Source organism: Chlamydotis macqueenii, chromosome 1 (genome assembly GCF_036417535.1).
Source record: "Chlamydotis macqueenii isolate bChlMac1 chromosome 1, bChlMac1.mat, whole genome shotgun sequence".
Taxonomy (NCBI): domain Eukaryota; kingdom Metazoa; phylum Chordata; class Aves; order Otidiformes; family Otididae; genus Chlamydotis; species Chlamydotis macqueenii.
Genome location: NC_141556.1, coordinates 58,007,196 through 58,026,428, shown reverse-complemented (window position 1 = coordinate 58,026,428; position 19,233 = coordinate 58,007,196).

The window sequence follows — 19,233 nt, the reverse complement described above, 5'->3', positions numbered from 1 at the left end:
TTTGTTAAGGTATTGCCGTGTGTGCAGTTGAATCATCTGATGTTGTTTCTACAGGTGCAGAGGGCAGAGCCACGCACCGAAGGGAGACGGAGGAGCACGGAGCGGTAAGAAGGGGAGCGGTTGCCGGTATCGGAGGGAACGGGCGATGAGTGACTACAGGCCTAAACTGAGGCATCGCTATTTTTATTTTTAATCTGCGGGTCTGTGGAGACGAGTACTATGAGCGACGGGCACTGGACCGGACTCGGGCGAGGGGAGCGGCGACCCTTGGGCCAAGGTAGCGGTTATTTTTAAGGTGTCAAGCGGCTGGTGGTATTTTAATCAGACCACGTTGTTTGGAGTTTGCAGGTGCTGCGCCTGCCTCGAGGTGACCATAGCGAGTGATGGATCCTAGGCGGGTGAGGTGTTGAGGTAAAGGAGCAGGAGACGGGCCTGGGTGCTGGCAGACTGCGATCTCGGGCAGTGTCTCAGCGTGTGTCTTTCTGCTCGTGGTTTGTTTTTGTTTTGGTTTCTGGGTTTTTTTTGTGTGGTTTTTTTTTTTTTTTTTTCTTTTGTAGGTACCACTCAGAGCGACAGTGCCCTGTACCGAAGAGCAGCGTGAGAAGGTGAGGAGGTTGCGGGCCAAGACGTAAGAGTCTGTTTTAACACAGTGACTCAGCGTGATGTTTCTCCTCGGTGTCGCAGGTTGTGTGCGGGCCACCTGCGGAGCAGCGTGAGCGTTTGAGGTGAGCTGCCCCGTGGTGGAGAGGAGGAGGGTGGGGCCAGTGATTTCTCCTAATAGCAACGATAATCTCGTGTCTCTCACTATCTCAGATGCCTCAGTTGAAGGACAGCCGCAGCGTTTGACTGTGGAATTGGCCGTGGAGCGCGTGAGCGGTATACATCGCTTTGTCTGTGGTGGGGCTCCTTGTAAGAAACACTGGTGTCTATGGATGCAGCGCTGTTTTGTGAGGATCGGTGTCTGCTTGTCTTTTTGCAGATGACTAAGAGCGTCCCAGCCACCGCAGGCGTAATACAGCGGAACAACCGCGGTTTTTTTTCATCGTTGATGGATTCAGACTCCCGGCCCTCTGAAAGTTAAGTTTGGGCACGGGCGCTCGAAAGGGGCAGGAGAAGGGAGGGGTCCAGGCTAGCGATTTCAGGAAGGGATTTTAATAGTAGCGTGGAGCGGAAGGCCTGTCCAGGAACGGTCCCTTTCAGCAGGTAAAGGGGGTGGGTTACCATTCTGCAAGATGATAGTGTGCAGAGCAGGGCAGTTCCAGCCACCGTCGGTCGTCGTTCTGTTTGCGTGGTCCGTCTTTCGCATTCTAGACATTCCTCGGATCTCGGCATTCTCCTTTCACTCGAGGCGGACGCCTCGGGCACCAGCCTTTGGGTCCCAAATGCGGGTTCTCGTCGGCACGGTCCCGATAGGGCCCTTTTTTTATGGCGTAACGATGTTTGGGTGCGGATTGTTCTCACCTGTCAGAAGTCGGCAGATGATCCTCTCTTCTGGCGTTGTTCTTGGCTGTGTGAGCGGCTCTGCTCTCCAGCAGTTCTTTTTCAGGGACTGGGACTTCTTCCCTGCATCCTGAGGTTCTCTAGATGTCGAAGCCAGGCTTCTCGCACATATGTCTCCTCAGATCGGGGAGTAAAGTCTTGTCCCGGGCCACGACGCTTTGTTCTTTCTCTGACAGAGTACCTCGCGTCATTGCTGTCTTGTACCCTCAGGTCTTAGTCATCTTCCGTCTCGGTGTCATCCTTTGGGCTGAGAGCGTTTCTTGTTATTTGAGGCGTATAGTTCGACGTTCTGGCTAGCGTCTGCATGTGTGTTTGTGCGTGTTTGGCTCGGAGCTGCCGCGCTTGGACCCATAGAGCGAGGGTGAGGTGGAGTAGCGATAATGGTCTGCGATGAACACGGCTATACACCCGGGTGGCGGAAGCAAAGGTGGTATAGTTCTGTGGCGATGAGCAGGCGTGGGAAGAGCCGCTTTTGTAGCCTTTTGCAGGTGGCGATGGGATGACCGGAGCCGCCTGGGAGGGGCAGCCTCAGTCGGAGTGGAGCAGACGGGATCTCGAAGGTGTGAAGGTTTGTAGGGACAGACTCTAATATTTGATTTCTGTAGGCCTTGTAATGGCAGCCTGCGGTTGGGTCGTAGGGCGGGGATATTGTTAAATTTGAAAAAAGACTTTTTTGAATCTGCTAAGGTATCGCTCTGCACGCGGTCGACTAGGTTCACGTTTCTACAGATGCAGTGGGCTGAGCCGCGCACCGAGGGGCGGTGGAGGAGAGGCGAGCGTTTAAGATGCCAGGTGAGCCTGCGGTATTAGATGCGACGAGCGATGAGTGGGTATAGGACTGAACTGAGGTATTGCTTTTTTTTCCTTTTAATTGCAAGGGCGGTAGAGCAGACTCAGGCGAGGTGAGAGGCGACCGGTGCGTCGAAGCAGAGGTTATTATTTTCAGGTGTTGTGTAGGGATTGAAATATTTACTAATCTTCAGTTTTGGTTTGCAGATGCCGTACCAGCTCGAACATTGAAACCGGAACAGACGGATCTTAGGTGGGCAGGTCCCTCGGGTAAAGGGGACAGAGGCGGGCATAGTCGCAGCCGACCGAGCGTTTGGGCGATATCTCCGCATGCGTCTCTGCGTTAAAGTTTTATCGTAGGTGCCCTTTCCAGGCTTTGAGGGACAGCGGACCACACTGACGAGCGGATTCAGAAGGTGAGGCGGTTGGGAGCCAGGTTGTTGTTTACCAACCATGTTTTACGTGGTGACTCAGCATAGCGTTTTTACTTTGTGTCGCAGGTTCTGCGCGGGCCCTGTGCAGAGCCACACGAGCATCTGAGGCGAGCCGGGTGACGGCCTGGAGGTGGGTGGGGTCGGTTATTTATCACGAGTCTAATAGTAATTTTGTCTCTCGCTACCTTAGGTGCCACAGCGAAGGATAGCTGCGGTGTTTGACTCTGGCATCGGCACCGACCGGGTGAGCAGATCAAACTGTTTCGTCGGAGGTGGGGCGTGCCATGGGAAATGTCTGTGTCGATCCACGTGAGGCTGCGTAATGGTGCTGTTGCGTCAGTAGCGGTATCCGCTTTTCTTTTTTGCAGATGACAAAGCGGGACCTGGCGAGCGATGGCACGAACCCGCGTAGCGACTGCGGTTTTCCCGTCGAGGACCGAATCGGCGTCCCCGAGCTCCGAAAGATAAGTTGAAGCACGGGTGCTGGCGAGGGATCGGGGCGAGGAGAGGATGAGGTTGGCTCTTTCAGGAAGCGGTTGTAAAGGTAGGGTAGAGCGCAAGACTTTTCCAGGAGCAGTCCCCTTCTAGCAGGTACAAGACGGATGGGTTAATCTTCAGTACGATGCTGGGGCGTACCGGGCAGGGCAGCTCCAGCCTCTTGTGTCGTTTGCGCGGTCCGTCTTCTGTCTGTTAGACCTTCCTTGGGTCTCGGCGTCATCCTTAAGGTCAAGGAGCACGGCAGGCGCCTCCGTCGCCCTCACCGCCCTCTCAAACGGCAGTAGTCATCGGCACGGTCCCGATCGGGCTCTTTTATGGCGTTACGAGTCCAAATCATCGACCCATTGTGCCCCTTGAAAGTTTAGGGACAGTCTTCTTATCTGGCGTCGTTCTCGGCTGCGTGAGCAGCTCCGCTCTCTCGCTGTCCATTTTCACGGACCGGGACTTCTTCCCCGCATCCCGAGGTTCTCTAGATGTTGAAGCTGGGCTTTCTTGCGCGTACATCTTCTCTGATCGGAGAGTAAGGTCTTGCGCCGGGCCATGACGCTTCGTTCCTTCTGTGGTGCTGACAGAGTACCTCATGTCATTGCTGTCTTGTACTCTCAGGTCTTAGTCATCTTCCGTCTCGGTGTCATCCTTTGGGCCGAGAGCGTTTCTTGTTATTTGAGGCGTATAGCTCAGCATTCTGGCTAGCGTCTGCATGTGTGTTTGGCTCAGAGCTCCCGCACTCAGACCCGTAGAGCGAGGGTAAGGTGGAGTAGCAATAATGGTCTGCGATGAACATGGTGATATGCCCAGGTGGTGGAAGCAAAGGTGGTATAGCTCTGTGGCGATGAGCAGGGGTGGGGAGAGCCACTTTTGTAGCCTTCTGTGGGCGGCGATGGGATGACCGGAGCTGCCTGGGAGGGGTGGCCTCAGTCGGAGTGGAGCAGACGGGATCTCGAAGGTGTGAAGGTTTGTAGGGATAGAGTCTAATATTAGGTTGCTGTAGGCCTCGTAATGGCAGCCTGCAGTTGGGTTCTGGGTGGGCTACTGTTTAATTTGAAAAAAGACTTTTTTGAATCTGCTACGGTATCGCTCTGCATGCGGTCGACTAGTTTCCCGTTCATGTTTCTACAGATGCAGCGGGCCGAGCCGTGTGCCGAGGGGTGGCGGAGGAGAGGTGAGCAGTTAAGATGGTGGGTGAGTGTGTGGTATTAGATGCAGTGAGTGATGAGTGGTTATAGGACTAAAATGAAGTATTTTGTTTTTTCCTTTTAATTGCAAGGGTGGTAGAGATGAGCACTGAGAGAAGGGCGCCAGAGCGGACTCGGGCAAGGTAAGAGGCGATCAGTGTGTTCAAGTAGAAGTTATTTTTTTCAGGTGTGTTTTAGGCGTTGAAATATTTAGCAATATCTGGTTTTGGTTTGCAGATGCTGTACTAGCTTGAATGTTGGAACCGGAACGGATGGACCTTAGGCGGGCGGGACGCCCAGGTAAAGGGGACGGAGGCGGGCGTAGTCGCAGCTGACCGAGCGTTTGGGCAATACGTCAGCGTGTGTCTTTGTGTTTGGGTTTCTCATAGGTCTCCTTTGCAGGCTTTGAGGGAGGGCGGTCCACCCTGAGGAGCGGATTCCGAAGGTGAGGAGGTCAGGAGCCAGGTTGTTGTTTACCGACCATGTTTTACGTAGTGACTCAGCAGAGCGTTTTTACTTTGTGTCGCAGGTTCTGCGCGGGCCCCGTGCAGAGCCACGTGAGCGTCTGAGGCGAGCCAGGTGACGGCCTGGAGGTGGGTGGGGTTGGTTATTTATCAGGAGTCTAATGGAAATTTTGTCTCCTGCTACCTTAGGTGCCACAGCGAAGGACAGCTGCGGTGTTTGACTCTGGCATCAGCACCGACCGGGTGAGCAGATCAAACTGTGTCGTCGGAGGTGGGGCATCTTGTGGGAAACGTTTGTGTCGATCCACGTGAGGCTGCGTACCAGTGCTGTTGTGTTAGAATCGGTGTTGGGTTAGTGACCGCTAGGGTTAGTGACCGTTAGGGGTAGGGTCCGTTGGGGCGAGGGGCCGGGGTATTGGGCCGGGGCTTGGGGGCTAGGGGCCGGGGCTTGGGGGCTAGGGGACGGGGTTTCGGGGCTAGGGGCCGGGGCTTGGAGGCTAGGGGCCGGGGTTTCGGGGCTAGGGGCCGGGGCTTGGAGGCTAGGGGCCGGGGTTTCGGGGCTAGGGGCCGGGGTTTCGGGGCTAGGGGCCGGGGCTTGGGGGCTAGGGGCCGGGGTTTCGGGGCTATTGGCCGGGGCTTGGGGGCTAGGGGCCGGGGCTTGGGGGCTAGGGGCCGAGGCTTGGGGGCTAGGGGCCGGGGCTTGCGGGCTAGGGGCCGGGGCTTGGGGGCTTGGAGGCTAGGGGCCGGGGTTTCGGGGCTAGGGGCCGGGGCTTGGAGGCTAGGGGCCGGGGTTTCGGGGCTAAAGGCCGGGGCTTGGGGGCTAGGGGCCGGGGCTTGGGGGCTAGGGGCCGGGGTTTCGGGGCTAGGGGCCGGGGTTTCGGGGCTAGGGGCCGGGGCTTGGAGGCTAGGGGCCGGGGCTTGGGGGCTAGGGGCCGGGGCTTGGGGGCTAGGGGCCGGGGTTTCGGGGCTAGGGGCCGGGGCTTGGGGGCTAGGGGCCGGGGCTTGGGGGCTAGGGGCCGGGGCTTGGGGGCTAGGGGCCGAGGCTTGGGGGCTAGGGGCCGGGGCTTGGGGGCTAGGGGCCGGGGCTTGGGGGCTTGGAGGCTAGGGGCCGGGGCTTGGGGGCTAGGGGCCGGGGCTTGGGGGCTAGGGGCCGGGGTTTGGAGGCTAGGGGCCGGGGTTTCGGGGCTAGGGGCCGGGGCTTGGTAGCTAGGGGCCGAGGCTTGGGGGCTAGGGGCCGGGGCTTGGTAGCTACGGGCCGAGGCTTGGGGGCTAGGGGCCAGGGCTTGCGGGCTAGGGACCGGGGCTTGGGGGCTTGGAGGCTAGGGGCCGGGGCTTGGAGGCTAGGGGCCGGGGTTTCGGGGCTAGGGGCCCGGGTTTCGGGGCTAGGGGCCCGGGTTTCGGGGCTAGGGCCCGGGGGTTCGGGGCTAGGGGCCGGGGCTTGGGGGCTAGGGGCCGGGGCTTGGGGGCTAGGGGCCGGGGTTTCGGGGCTAGGGGCCGGGGTTTCGGGGCTAGGGGCCGGGGCTTGGGGGCTAGGGGCCGGGGCTTGGGGGCTAGGGGCCGGGGCTTGGGGGCTAGGGGCCGGGGTTTCGGGGCCAGTGGCCGGGGTTTCGGGGCTAGGGGCCGGGGCTTGGGGGCTAGGGGCCGGGGCTTGGAGGCTAGGAACCGGGGCTTGGGGGCTAGGAACCGGGGCTTGGGGGCTAGGGGCCGGGGCTTGGGGGCTAGGGGCCGGGGCTTGGGGGCTTGGGGGCTAGGGGCCGGGGCTTGGGGGCTAGGGGCCGGGGTTTGGGGGCTAGGGGCCGGGGTTTGGAGGCTAGGGGCCGGGGTTTCGGGGCTAGGGGCCGGGGCTTGGGGGCTAGGGGCCGGGGCTTGGTAGCTACGGGCCGAGGCTTGGGGGCTAGGGGCCAGGGCTTGCGGGCTAGGGACCGGGGCTTGGGGGCTTGGAGGCTAGGGGCCGGGGCTTGGAGGCTAGGGGCCGGGGTTTCGGGGCTAGGGGCCGGGGCTTGGGGGCTAGGGGCCGGGGTTTCGGGGCTAGGGGCCGGGGTTTCGGGGCTAGGGGCCCGGGTTTCGGGGCTAGGGCCCGGGGGTTCGGGGCTAGGGGCCGGGGCTTGGAGGCTAGGGGCCGGGGCTTGGGGGCTAGGGGCCGGGGCTTGGGGGCTAGGGGCCGGGGTTTCGGGGCTAGGGGCCGGGGCTTGGGGGCTAGGGGCCGGGGCTTGGGGGCTAGGGGCCGGGGCTTGGAGGCTAGGGGCCGGGGTTTCCGGGCCAGTGGCCGGGGTTTCGGGGCTAGGGGCCGGGGCTTGGGGGCTAGGGGCCGGGGCTTGGAGGCTAGGAACCGGGGCTTGGGGGCTAGGAACCGGGGCTTGGGGGCTAGGGGCCGGGGCTTGGGGGCTAGGGGCCGGGGCTTGGAGGCTAGGGGCCGGGGTTTCGGGGCCAGTGGCCGGGGCTTTGGGGCTAGGGGCCGGGGTTTCGGGGCTAGGGGCCGGGGTTTCGGGGCTAGGGGCCGGGGTTTCGGGGCTAGGGGCCGGGGCTTCGGGGCTAGGGGCCGGGGCTTCGGGGCTAGGGGCTGGGGCTTGGAGGCTAGGGGCCGGGGCTTGGAGGCTAGCGGCCGGGGTTTCGGGGCTAGGGGCCGGGGCTTGGGGGCTAGGGGTCGGGGTTTCGGGGCTAGGGGCCGGGGCTTGGGGGCCAGTGGCCGGGGTTTCGGGGCTAGGATCCGGGGCTTGGGGGCTAGGGGCCGGGGCTTGGGGGCTAGGGGCCGGGGCTTGGGGGCTAGGAACCGGGGCTTGGGGGCTAGGGGCCGGGGCTTGGGGGCTAGGGGCCGGGGTTTTGGGGCTAGGGGCCGGGGCTTGGAGGCTAGGGGCCGGGGCTTGGAGGCTAAGGGCCGGGGCTTGGGGGCTAGGGGCCGGGGCTTGGGGGCTAGGGGCCGGGGCTTGGGGGCTAGGGGCCGGGACTTGGAAGCTAGGGGCCGGGGCTTGGAGGCTAGGGGCCGGGGCTTGGAGGCTAGGGGCCGGGGTTTCGGGGCTAGGGGCCGGGGCTTGGGGGCTAGGGGCCGGGGCTTTGGGGCTAGGGGCCGGGGTTTCGGGGCTAGGGGCCGGCGCTTGGAGGCTAGGGGCCGGTGTTTCGGGGCTAGGGGCCGGGGTTTCGGGGCTAGGGGCCGGGGCTTGGAGGCTAGGGGCCGGGGTTTCGGGGCTAGGGGCCGGGGCTTGGGGGCTAGGGGCCGGGGCTTGGGGGCTAGGGGCCGGGGCTTGGGGGCTAGGGGCCGGGGCTTGGGGGCTAGGGGCCGGGGCTTGGGGGCTAGGGGCCGGGGCTTGGGGGCTAGGGGCCGGGGCTTCGGGGCTAGGGGCCGGGGCTTGGGGGCTAGGGGCCGGGGCTTGGGGGCTAGGGGCCGGGGCTTGGGGGCTAGGGGCCGGGGCTTCGGGGCTAGGGGCCGGGGCTTGGGGGCTAGGGGCCGGGGCTTCGGGGCTAGGGGCCGGGGCTTGGAGGCTAGGGGCCGGGGCTTGGAGGCTAGGGGCCGGGGCTTGGAGGCTAGGGGCCGGGGTTTCGGGGCTAGGGGCCGGGGCTTGGGGGCTAGGGGTCGGGGTTTCGGGGCTAGGGGCCGGGGCTTGGGGGCCAGTGGCCGGGGTTTCGGGGCTAGGATCCGGGGCTTGGGGGCTAGGGGCCGGGGCTTGGGGGCTAGGGGCCGGGGCTTGGGGGCTAGGGGCCGGGGCTTCGGGGCTAGGGGCCGGGGCTTGGGGGCTAGGGGCCGGGGCTTCGGGGCTAGGGGCCGGGGCTTGGAGGCTAGGGGCCGGGGCTTGGAGGCTAGCGGCCGGGGTTTCGGGGCTAGGGGCCGGGGCTTGGGGGCTAGGGGTCGGGGTTTCGGGGCTAGGGGCCGGGGCTTGGGGGCCAGTGGCCGGGGTTTCGGGGCTAGGATCCGGGGCTTGGGGGCTAGGGGCCGGGGCTTGGGGGCTAGGGGCCGGGGCTTGGGGGCTAGGAACCGGGGCTTGGGGGCTAGGGGCCGGGGCTTGGGGGCTAGGGGCCGGGGTTTTGGGGCTAGGGGCCGGGGCTTGGAGGCTAGGGGCCGGGGCTTGGAGGCTAAGGGCCGGGGCTTGGGGGCTAGGGGCCGGGGCTTGGGGGCTAGGGGCCGGGGCTTGGGGGCTAGGGGCCGGGACTTGGAAGCTAGGGGCCGGGGCTTGGAGGCTAGGGGCCGGGGCTTGGAGGCTAGGGGCCGGGGTTTCGGGGCTAGGGGCCGGGGCTTGGGGGCTAGGGGCCGGGGCTTTGGGGCTAGGGGCCGGGGTTTCGGGGCTAGGGGCCGGCGCTTGGAGGCTAGGGGCCGGTGTTTCGGGGCTAGGGGCCGGGGTTTCGGGGCTAGGGGCCGGGGTTTCGGGGCTAGGGGCCGGGGTTTCGGGGCTAGGGGCCGGGGCTTGGGGGCTAGGGGCCGGGGCTTGGGGGCTAGGGGCCGGGGCTTGGGGGCTAGGGGCCGGGGCTTGGGGGCTAGGGGCCGGGGCTTGGGGGCTAGGGGCCGGGGCTTGGGGGCTAGGGGCCGGGGCTTGGGGGCTAGGGGCCGGGGCTTGGGGGCTAGGGGCCGGGGCTTGGGGGCTAGGGGCCGGGGCTTCGGGGCTAGGGGCCGGGGCTTCGGGGCTAGGGGCCGGGGCTTCGGGGCTAGGGGCCGGGGCTTGGAGGCTAGGGGCCGGGGCTTGGAGGCTAGGGGCCGGGGTTTCGGGGCTAGGGGCCGGGGCTTCGGGGCTAGGGGCCGGGGCTTCGGGGCTAGGGGCCGGGGCTTCGGGGCTAGGGGCCGGGGCTTCGGGGCTAGGGGCCGGGGCTTCGGGGCTAGGGGCCGGGGCTTCGGGGCTAGGGGCCGGGGCTTCGGGGCTAGGGGCCGGGGTTTCGGGGCTAGGGGCCGGGGTTTCGGGGCTAGGGGCCGGGGCTTGGGGGCTAGGGGCCGGGGCTTGGGGGCTAGGGGTCGGGGTTTCGGGGCTAGGGGCCGGGGCTTGGGGGCCAGTGGCCGGGGTTTCGGGGCAAGGATCCGGGGCTTGGGGGCTAGGGGCCGGGGCTTGGGGGCTAGGAACCGGGGCTTGGGGGCTAGGGGCCGGGGCTTGGGGGCTAGGGGCCGGGGTTTTGGGGCTAGGGGCCGGGGCTTGGAGGCTAGGGGCCGGGGCTTGGAGGCTAAGGGCCGGGGCTTGGGGGCTAGGGGCCGGGGCTTGGGGGCTAGGGGCCGGGGCTTGGGGGCTAGGGGCCGGGACTTGGAAGCTAGGGGCCGGGGCTTGGAGGCTAGGGGCCGGGGCTTGGAGGCTAGGGGCCGGGGTTTCGGGGCTAGGGGCCGGGGCTTGGGGGCTAGGGGCCGGGGCTTTGGGGCTAGGGGCCGGGGTTTCGGGGCTAGGGGCCGGCGCTTGGAGGCTAGGGGCCGGTGTTTCGGGGCTAGGGGCCGGGGTTTCGGGGCTAGGGGCCGGGGTTTCGGGGCTAGGGGCCGGGGTTTCGGGGCTAGGGGCCGGGGCTTGGGGGCTAGGGGCCGGGGCTTGGGGGCTAGGGGCCGGGGCTTGGGGGCTAGGGGCCGGGGCTTGGGGGCTAGGGGCCGGGGCTTGGGGGCTAGGGGCCGGGGCTTGGGGGCTAGGGGCCGGGGCTTGGGGGCTAGGGGCCGGGGCTTGGGGGCTAGGGGCCGGGGCTTCGGGGCTAGGGGCCGGGGCTTCGGGGCTAGGGGCCGGGGCTTCGGGGCTAGGGGCCGGGGCTTGGAGGCTAGGGGCCGGGGCTTGGGGGCTAGGGGCCGGGGTTTCGGGGCTAGGGGCCGGGGCTTCGGGGCTAGGGGCCGGGGCTTCGGGGCTAGGGGCCGGGGCTTCGGGGCTAGGGGCCGGGGCTTCGGGGCTAGGGGCCGGGGCTTCGGGGCTAGGGGCCGGGGCTTCGGGGCTAGGGGCCGGGGTTTCGGGGCTAGGGGCCGGGGTTTCGGGGCTAGGGGCCGGGGCTTGGGGGCTAGGGGCCGGGGCTTGGGGGCTAGGGGTCGGGGTTTCGGGGCTAGGGGCCGGGGCTTGGGGGCCAGTGGCCGGGGTTTCGGGGCAAGGATCCGGGGCTTGGGGGCTAGGGGCCGGGGCTTGGGGGCTAGGAACCGGGGCTTGGGGGCTAGGGGCCGGGGCTTGGGGGCTAGGGGCCGGGGTTTTGGGGCTAGGGGCCGGGGCTTGGAGGCTAGGGGCCGGGGCTTGGAGGCTAAGGGCCGGGGCTTGGGGGCTAGGGGCCGGGGCTTGGGGGCTAGGGGCCGGGGCTTGGGGGCTAGGGGCCGGGACTTGGAAGCTAGGGGCCGGGGCTTGGAGGCTAGGGGCCGGGGCTTGGAGGCTAGGGGCCGGGGTTTCGGGGCTAGGGGCCGGGGTTTCGGGGCTAGGGGCCGGGGTTTCGGGGCTAGGGGCCGGGGCTTGGGGGCTAGGGGCCGGGGCTTTGGGGCTAGGGGCCGGGGTTTCGGGGCTAGGGGCCGGCGCTTGGAGGCTAGGGGCCGGTGTTTCGGGGCTAGGGGCCGGGGTTTCGGGGCTAGGGGCCGGGGCTTGGAGGCTAGGGGCCGGGGTTTCGGGGCTAGGGGCCGGGGCTTGGGGGCTAGGGGCCGGGGCTTGGGGGCTAGGGGCCGGGGCTTGGGGGCTAGGGGCCGGGGTTTCGGGGCTAGGGGCCGGCGCTTGGAGGCTAGGGGCCGGGGCTTCGGGGCTCGGGGCCGGGGCTTCGGGGCTAGGGGCCGGGGCTTGGAGGCTAGGGGCCGGGGCTTGGGGGCTAGGGGCCGGGGCTTGGGGGCTAGGGGCCGGGGCTTGGGGGCTAGGGGCCGGGGCTTGGGGGCTAGGGGCCGGGGCTTGGGGGCTAGGGGCCGGGGTTTCGGGGCTAGGGGCCGGGGCTTGGGGGCTAGGGGCCGGGGCTTGGAGGCTAGGGGCCGGTGTTTCGGGGCTAGGGGCCGGGGTTTCGGGGCTAGGGGCCGGGGCTTCGAGGCTAGGGGCCGGGGCTTGGGGGCTAGGGGCCGGGGCTTGGGGGCTAGGGGCCGGGGTTTCGGGGCTAGGGGCCGGGGCTTCGGGGCTAGGGGCCGGCGCTTGGGGGCTAGGGGCCGGGGCTTGGAGGCTAGGGGCCGGGGTTTCGGGGCTAGGGGCCGGGGTTTCGGGGCTAGGGGCCGGGGCTTCGGGGCTAGGGGCCGGGGCTTCGGGGCTAGGGGCCGGGGCTTCGGGGCTAGGGGCCGGGGCTTCGGGGCTAGGGGCCGGGGCTTCGGGGCTAGGGGCCGGGGCTTGGAGGCTAGGGGCCGGGGCTTGGAGGCTAGGGGCCGGGGCTTGGAGGCTAGGGGCCGGGGTTTCGGGGCTAGGGGCCGGGGCTTGGGGGCTAGGGGCCGGGGCTTGGGGGCTAGGGGCCGGGGCTTGGGGGCTAGGGGCCGGGGTTTCGGGGCTAGGGGCCGGGGCTTGGGGGCTAGGGGCCGGGGCTTGGGGGCTAGGGGCCGGGGCTTGGGGGCTAGGGGCCGGGGTTTCGGGGCTAGGGGCCGGGGTTTCGGGGCTAGGGGCCGGGGTTTCGGGGCTAGGGGCCGGGGTTTCGGGGCTAGGGTTTCGGGGCTAGGGGCCGGGGCTTCGGGGCTAGGGGCCGGGGCTTGGGGGCCAGGGGCCGGGGCTTGGAGGCTAGGGGCCGGGGTTTCGGGGCTAGGGGCCGGGGCTTGGAGGCTAGGGGCCGGGGCTTCGGGGCTAGGGGCCGGGGCTTCGGGGCTAGGGGCCGGGGCTTCGGGGCTAGGGGCCGGGGCTTGGAGGCTAGGGGCCGGGGCTTGGAGGCTAGGGGCCGGCGCTTGGAGGCTAGGGGCCGGGGCTTGGAGGCTAGGGGCCGGGGCTTCGGGGCTAGGGGCCGGGGCTTCGGGGCTAGGGGCCGGGGCTTCGGGGCTAGGGGCCGGGGCTTCGGGGCTAGGGGCCGGGGCTTCGGGGCTAGGGGCCGGGGCTTGGAGGCTAGGTGCCGGGGCTTGGAGGCTAGGGGCCGGGGCTTGGAGGCTAGGGGCCGGGGTTTCGGGGCTAGGGGCCGGGGCTTGGAGGCTAGGGGCCGGGGCTTGGAGGCTAGGGGCCGGGGCTTCGGGGCTAGGGGCCGGGGCTTGGAGGCTAGGGGCCAGGGCTTCGGGGCTAGGGGCCGGCGCTTGGAGGCTAGGGGCCGGGGCTTGGAGGCTAGGGGCCGGGGTTTCGGGGCTAGGGGCCGGGGCTTGGAGGCTAGGGGCCGGGGCTTCGGGGCTAGGGGCCGGGGCTTCGGGGCTAGGGGCCGGGGCTTCGGGGCTAGGGGCCGGGGCTTGGAGGCTAGGGGCCGGGGCTTGGGGGCCAGGGGCCGGGGCTTGGGGGCCAGGGGCCGGGGCTTGGGGGCCAGGGGCCGGGGCTTGGGGGCCAGGGGCCGGGGCTTGGGGGCCAGGGGCCGGGGCTTGGCGGCTAGGGGCCGGGGCTTGGAGGCTAGGGGCCGGGGTTTCGGGGCTAGGGGCCGGGGCTTGGGGGCCAGTGGCCGGGGTTTCGGGGCTAGGGGCCGGGGCTTGGGGGCTAGGGGCCGGGGCTTGGGGGCCAGGGGCCGGGGCTTGGGGGCCAGGGGCCGGGGCTTGGCGGCTAGGGGCCGGGGCTTGGAGGCTAGGGGCCGGGGTTTCGGGGCTAGGGGCCGGGGCTTGGGGGCCAGTGGCCGGGGTTTCGGGGCTAGGGGCCGGGGCTTGGGGGCTAGGGGCCGGGGCTTGGGGGCTAGGGGCCGGGGCTTGGGGGCTAGGGGCCGGGGCTTGGGGGCTAGGGGCCGGGGCTTGGGGGCTAGGGGCCGGGGCTTGGGGGCTAGGGGCCGGGGCTTGGGGGCTAGGGGCCGGGGCTTCGGGGCTAGGGCCCGGGGCTTCGGGGCTAGGGGCCGGGGCTTGGGGGCTAGGGGCCGGGGCTTGGAGGCTAGGGGCCGGGGTTTCGGGGCTAGGGGCCGGGGTTTCGGGGCTAGGGGCCGGGGCTTGGGGGCTAGGTGCCGGGGCTTGGGGGCTAGGGGCCGGGGCTTGGGGGCTAGGGGCCGGGGCTTCGGGGCTAGGGGCCGGGGCTTGGAGGCTAGGGGCCGGGGTTTCGGGGCTAGGGGCCGGGGTTTCGGGGCTAGGGGCCGGGGTTTCGGGGCTAGGGTTTCGGGGCTAGGGGCCGGGGCTTGGGGGCCAGGGGCCGGGGCTTGGGGGCCAGGGGCCGGGGCTTGGAGGCTAGGGGCCGGGGCTTGGCGGCTAGGGGCCGGGGTTTCGGGGCTAGGGGCCGGGGCTTGGGGGCCAGTGGCCGGGGTTTCGGGGCTAGGGGCCGGGGCTTGGGGGCCAGGGGCCGGGGCTTGGGGGCCAGGGGCCGGGGCTTGGGGGCCAGGGGCCGGGGCTTGGAGGCTAGGGGCCGGGGTTTCGGGGCTAGGGGCCGGGGCTTGGAGGCTAGGGGCCGGGGCTTCGGGGCTAGGGGCCGGGGCTTCGGGGCTAGGGGCCGGGGCTTGGAGGCTAGGGGCCAGGGCTTCGGGGCTAGGGGCCGGCGCTTGGAGGCTAGGGGCCGGGGCTTGGAGGCTAGGGGCCGGGTTTTCGGGGCTAGGGGCCGGGGCTTGGAGGCTAGGGGCCGGGGCTTCGGGGCTAGGGGCCGGGGCTTCGGGGCTAGGGGCCGGGGCTTGGAGGCTAGGGGCCGGGGCTTGGGGGCCAGGGGCTGGGGCTTGGGGGCCAGGGGCCGGGGCTTGGGGGCCAGGGGCCGGGGCTTGGGGGCCAGGGGCCGGGGCTTGGCGGCTAGGGGCCGGGGCTTGGAGGCTAGGGGCCGGGGTTTCGGGGCTAGGGGCCGGGGCTTGGGGGCCAGTGGCCGGGGTTTCGGGGCTAGGGGCCGGGGCTTGGGGGCTAGGGGCCGGGGCTTGGGGGCTAGGGGCCGGGGTTTCGGGGCTAGGGGCCGGCGCTTGGAGGCTAGGGGCCGGGGCTTCGGGGCTAGGGGCCGGGGCTTCGGGGCTAGGGGCCGGGGCTTGGAGGCTAGGGGCCGGGGCTTGGGGGCTAGGGTCCGGGGCTTGGGGGCTAGGGACCGGGGCTTGGGGGCTAGGGGCCGGGGCTTGGAGGCTAGGGGCCGGGGCTTGGGGGCTAGGGGCCGGGGCTTGGGGGCTAGGGGCCGGGGCTTCGGGGCTAGGGGCCGGGGCTTGGGGGCTAGGGGCCGGTTCTTGGAGGCTAGGGGCCGGGGTTTCGGGGCTAGGGGCCGGGGCTTGGGGGCTAGGGGCCGGGGCTTGGAGGCTAGGGGCCGGGGTTTCGGGGCTAGGGGCCGGGGTTTCGGGGCTAGGGGCCGGGGCTTGGGGGCTAGGGGCCGGGGCTTGGGGGCTAGGGGCCGGGGCTTGGGGGCTAGGGGCCGGGGCTTCGGGGCTAGGGGCCGGGGCTTCGGGGCTAGGAGCCGGGGCTTGGAGGCTAGGGGCCGGGGTTTCGGGGCTAGGGGCCGGGGTTTCGGGGCTAGGGGCCGGGGTTTCGGGGCTAGGGTTTCGGGGCTAGGGGCCGGGGCTTCGAGGCTAGGGGCCGGGGCTTGGGGGCCAGTGGCCGGGGTTTCGGGGCTAGGGGCCGGGGCTTGGAGGCTAGGGGCCGGGGCTTGGAGGCTAGGGGCCGGGGCTTGGGGGCTAGGGGCCGGGGCTTGGGGGCTAGGGGCCGGGGTTTCGGGGCTAGGGGCCGGCGCTTGGAGGCTAGGGGCCGGGGCTTCGGGGCTAGGGGCCGGGGCTTCGGGGCTAGGGGCCGGGGCTTCGGGGCTAGGGGCCGGGGCTTGGAGGCTAGGGGCCGGGGCTTGGAGGCTAGGGGCCGGCGCTTGGGGGCTAGGGGCCGGGGCTTGGGGGCTAGGGGCCGGGGCTTGGGGGCTAGGGGCCGGGGCTTGGGGGCTAGGGGCCGGGGCTTCGGGGCTAGGGGCCGGGGCTTGGGGGCTAGGGGCCGGGGCTTGGAGGCTAGGGGCCGGGGTTTCGGGGCTAGGGGCCGGGGCTTGGGGGCTAGGGGCCGGGGCTTGGAGGCTAGGGGCCGGTGTTTCGGGGCTAGGGGCCGGGGTTTCGGGGCTAGGGGCCGGGGCTTCGAGGCTAGGGGCCGGGGCTTGGGGGCTAGGGGCCGGGGCTTGGGGGCTAGGGGCCGGGGCTTGGAGGCTAGGGGCCGGGGTTTCGGGGCTAGGGGCCGGGGTTTCGGGGCTAGGGGCCGGGGCTTCGAGGCTAGGGGCCGGGGCTTCGGGGCTAGGGGCCGGGGCTTCGGGGCTAGGGGCCGGGGCTTGGAGGCTAGGGGCCGGCGCTTGGGGGCTAGGGGCCGGCGCTTGGGGGCTAGGGGCCGGCGCTTGGGGGCTAGGGGCCGGGGCTTGGGGGCTAGGGGCCGGGGCTTGGGGGCTAGGGGCCGGGGCTTGGGGGCTAGGGGCCGGTGTTTCGGGGCTAGGGGCCGGGGTTTCGGGGCTAGGGGCCGGGGTTTCGGGGCTAGGGGCCGGGGTTTCGGGGCTAGGGGCCGGCGCTTGGAGGCTAGGGGCCGGGGCTTCGGGGCTAGGGGCCGGGGCTTCGGGGCTAGGGGCCGGGGCTTGGAGGCTAGGGGCCGGGGCTTGGAGGCTAGGGGCCGGCGCTTGGGGGCTAGGGGCCGGCGCTTGGGGGCTAGGGGCCGGGGCTTGGGGGCTAGGGGCCGGGGCTTGGAGGCTAGGGGCCGGGGTTTCGGGGCTAGGGGCCGGGGCTTGGAGGCTAGGGGCCGGTGTTTCGGGGCTAGGGGCCGGGGTTTCGGGGCTAGGGGCCGGGGCTTCGGGGCTAGGGGCCGGGGCTTCGGGGCTAGGGGCCGGGGCTTGGAGGCTAGGGGCCGGCGCTTGGGGGCTAGGGGCCGGGGCTTGGGGGCTAGGGGCCGGGGCTTGCGGGCTAGGGGCCGGGGCTTGGGGGCTAGGGGCCGGGGCTTGGGGGCTAGGGGCCGGGGCTTGGAGGCTAGGGGCCGGTGTTTCGGGGCTAGGGGCCGGGGTTTCGGGGCTAGGGGCCGGGGCTTCGAGGCTAGGGGCCGGGGCTTCGGGGCTAGGGGCCGGGGCTTGGAGGCTAGGGGCCGGGGCTTGGAGGCTAGGGGCCGGGGCTTCGGGGCTAGGGGCCGGGGCTTGGGGGCTAGGGGCCGGGGCTTGGAGGCTAGGGGCCGGGGCTTGGGGGCTAGGGGCCGGGGCTTGGGGGCTAGGGGCCGGGGCTTGGGGGCTAGGGGCCGGGGCTTGGGGGCTAGGGGCCGGGGCTTGGGGGCTAGGGGCCGGGGCTTGGAGGCTAGGGGCCGGGGTTTCGGGGCTAGGGGCCGGCGCTTCGGGGCTAGGGGCCGGGGTTTCGGGGCTAGGGGCCGGGGTTTCGGGGCTAGGGGCCGGGGCTTGGGGGCTAGGGGCTGGGTTCTTGGTCCGGGGTTAGGGCTAGGGGCCGGGGTTTTGGGCCAGGGTTAGGGCTAGGGTCCGGTGTTAGTGCTAGGGTCCGGTGTTAGGGCTAGGGGCCGTGGTTTTGGGCGAGGTTTAGGGCGAGGGGCCGGTGTTTTTGGCCTGGGGTTAGGGCTAGGGGCTGGGGTTAGGGCTCGGGGCCGTGGTTTTGGGCGAGGTTTAGGGCGAGGGGCCGGTGTTTTTGGCCTGGGGTTAGGGCTAGGGGCTGGGGTTAGGGCTCGGGGCCGGGGTTTTGGCCAGGGATAGGGGTAGGGGCCAAGTTTAGGGCTAGGGGCCGGGGTTTTGTGCCAGGGTTAGGGCTAGGGGCCGGGGTCACGGCTAGGGGCCGGGGTTTTGGTCCCGGGTTAGGGCTAGGGGCCGGGGCTTGGGGGCTAGGGGCCGGGGCTTGGGGGCTAGGGGCCGGGGTTTCGGGGCTAGGGGCCGGCGCTTGGAGGCTAGGGGCCGGGGCTTCGGGGCTCGGGGCCGGGGCTTCGGGGCTCGGGGCCGGGGCTTCGAGGCTAGGGGCCGGCGCTTGGGGGCTAGGGGCCGGGGCTTGGGGGCTAGGGGCCGGGGCTTGGGGGCTAGGGGCCGGGGCTTGGGGGCTAGGGGCCGGGGTTTCGGGGCTAGGGGCCGGGGCTTGGGGGCTAGGGGCCGGGGCTTGGAGGCTAGGGGCCGGTGTTTCGGGGCTAGGGGCCGGGGTTTCGGGGCTAGGGGCCGGGGCTTCGAGGCTAGGGGCCGGGGCTTGGGGGCTAGGGGCCGGGGCTTGGGGGCTAGGGGCCGGGGCTTGGGGGCTAGGGGCCGGGGCTTCGGGGCTAGGGGCCGGGGCTTGGAGGCTAGGGGCCGGGGCTTGGAGGCTAGGGGCCGGGGTTTCGGGGCTAGGGGCCGGGGTTTCGGGGCTAGGGGCCGGGGTTTCGGGGCTAGGGTTTCGGGGCTAGGGGCCGGGGCTTCGAGGCTAGGGGCCGGGGCTTCGAGGCTAGGGGCCGGGGCTTCGGGGCTAGGGGCCGGGGCTTCGGGGCTAGGGGCCGGGGCTTGGGGGCCAGTGGCCGGGGTTTCGGGGCTAGGGGCCGGGGCTTGGAGGCTAGGGGCCGGGGCTTGGGGGCTAGGGGCTGGGGCTTGGGGGCTAGGGGCCGGGGTTTCGGGGCTAGGGGCCGGGGCTTCGGGGCTAGGGGCCGGGGCTTCGGGGCTAGGGGCCGGGGCTTGGAGGCTAGGGGCCGGTGCTTGGAGGCTAGGGGCCGGCGCTTGGGGGCTAGGGGCCGGGGCTTGGGGGCTAGGGGCCGGGGCTTGGGGGCTAGGGGCCGGGGCTTCGGGGCTAGGGGCCGGGGCTTGGGGGCTAGGGGCCGGGGCTGGGAGGCTAGGGGCCGGGGCTTGGGGGCTAGGGGCCGGGGCTTGGAGGCTAGGGGCCGGTGTTTCGGGGCTAGGGGCCGGGGTTTCGGGGCTAGGGGCCGGGGCTTCGAGGCTAGGGGCCGGGGCTTGGGGGCTAGGGGCCGGGGCTTGGGGGCTAGGGGCCGGGGCTTGGGGGCTAGGGGCCGGGGCTTCGGGGCTAGGGGCCGGGGCTTCGGGGCTAGGGGCCGGGGCTTGGAGGCTAGGGGCCGGGGTTTTGGGCCGGGGTTTTGGGCCGGGGTTAGGGCCGGGGTTTCGGGGCTAGGGGCCGGGGTTTCGGGGCTAGGGGCCGGGGCTTCGAGGCTAGGGGCCGGGGCTTCGGGGCTAGGGGCCGGGGCTTCGGGGCTAGGGGCCGGGGCTTGGAGGCTAGGGGCCGGGGTTTTGGGCCGGGGTTTTGGGCCGGGGTTAGGGCTAGGGGCCGGGGTTTTGGGCCGGGGTTAGGGCTAGGGGCCGGGGTTTTGGACCTGGGATGGGGCTAGGGGCCGGGGTTTTGAGCCCGGGATAGGGCTAGGGGCCGGGGTTTTGGGCCGTGGTTAGGGCTATGGGCCGGGGTTTTGGGCCGGATTTAGGGCAAGGGGTCGGGGTTTTGGGCCGGGGTTTTGGGCCGGGGTTAGGGCTAGGGGCCGGGGTTTTGGGCCGGGGTTAGGGCTAGGGGCCGGGGTTTTGGACCTGGGATGGGGCTAGGGGCCGGGGTTTTGAGCCCGGG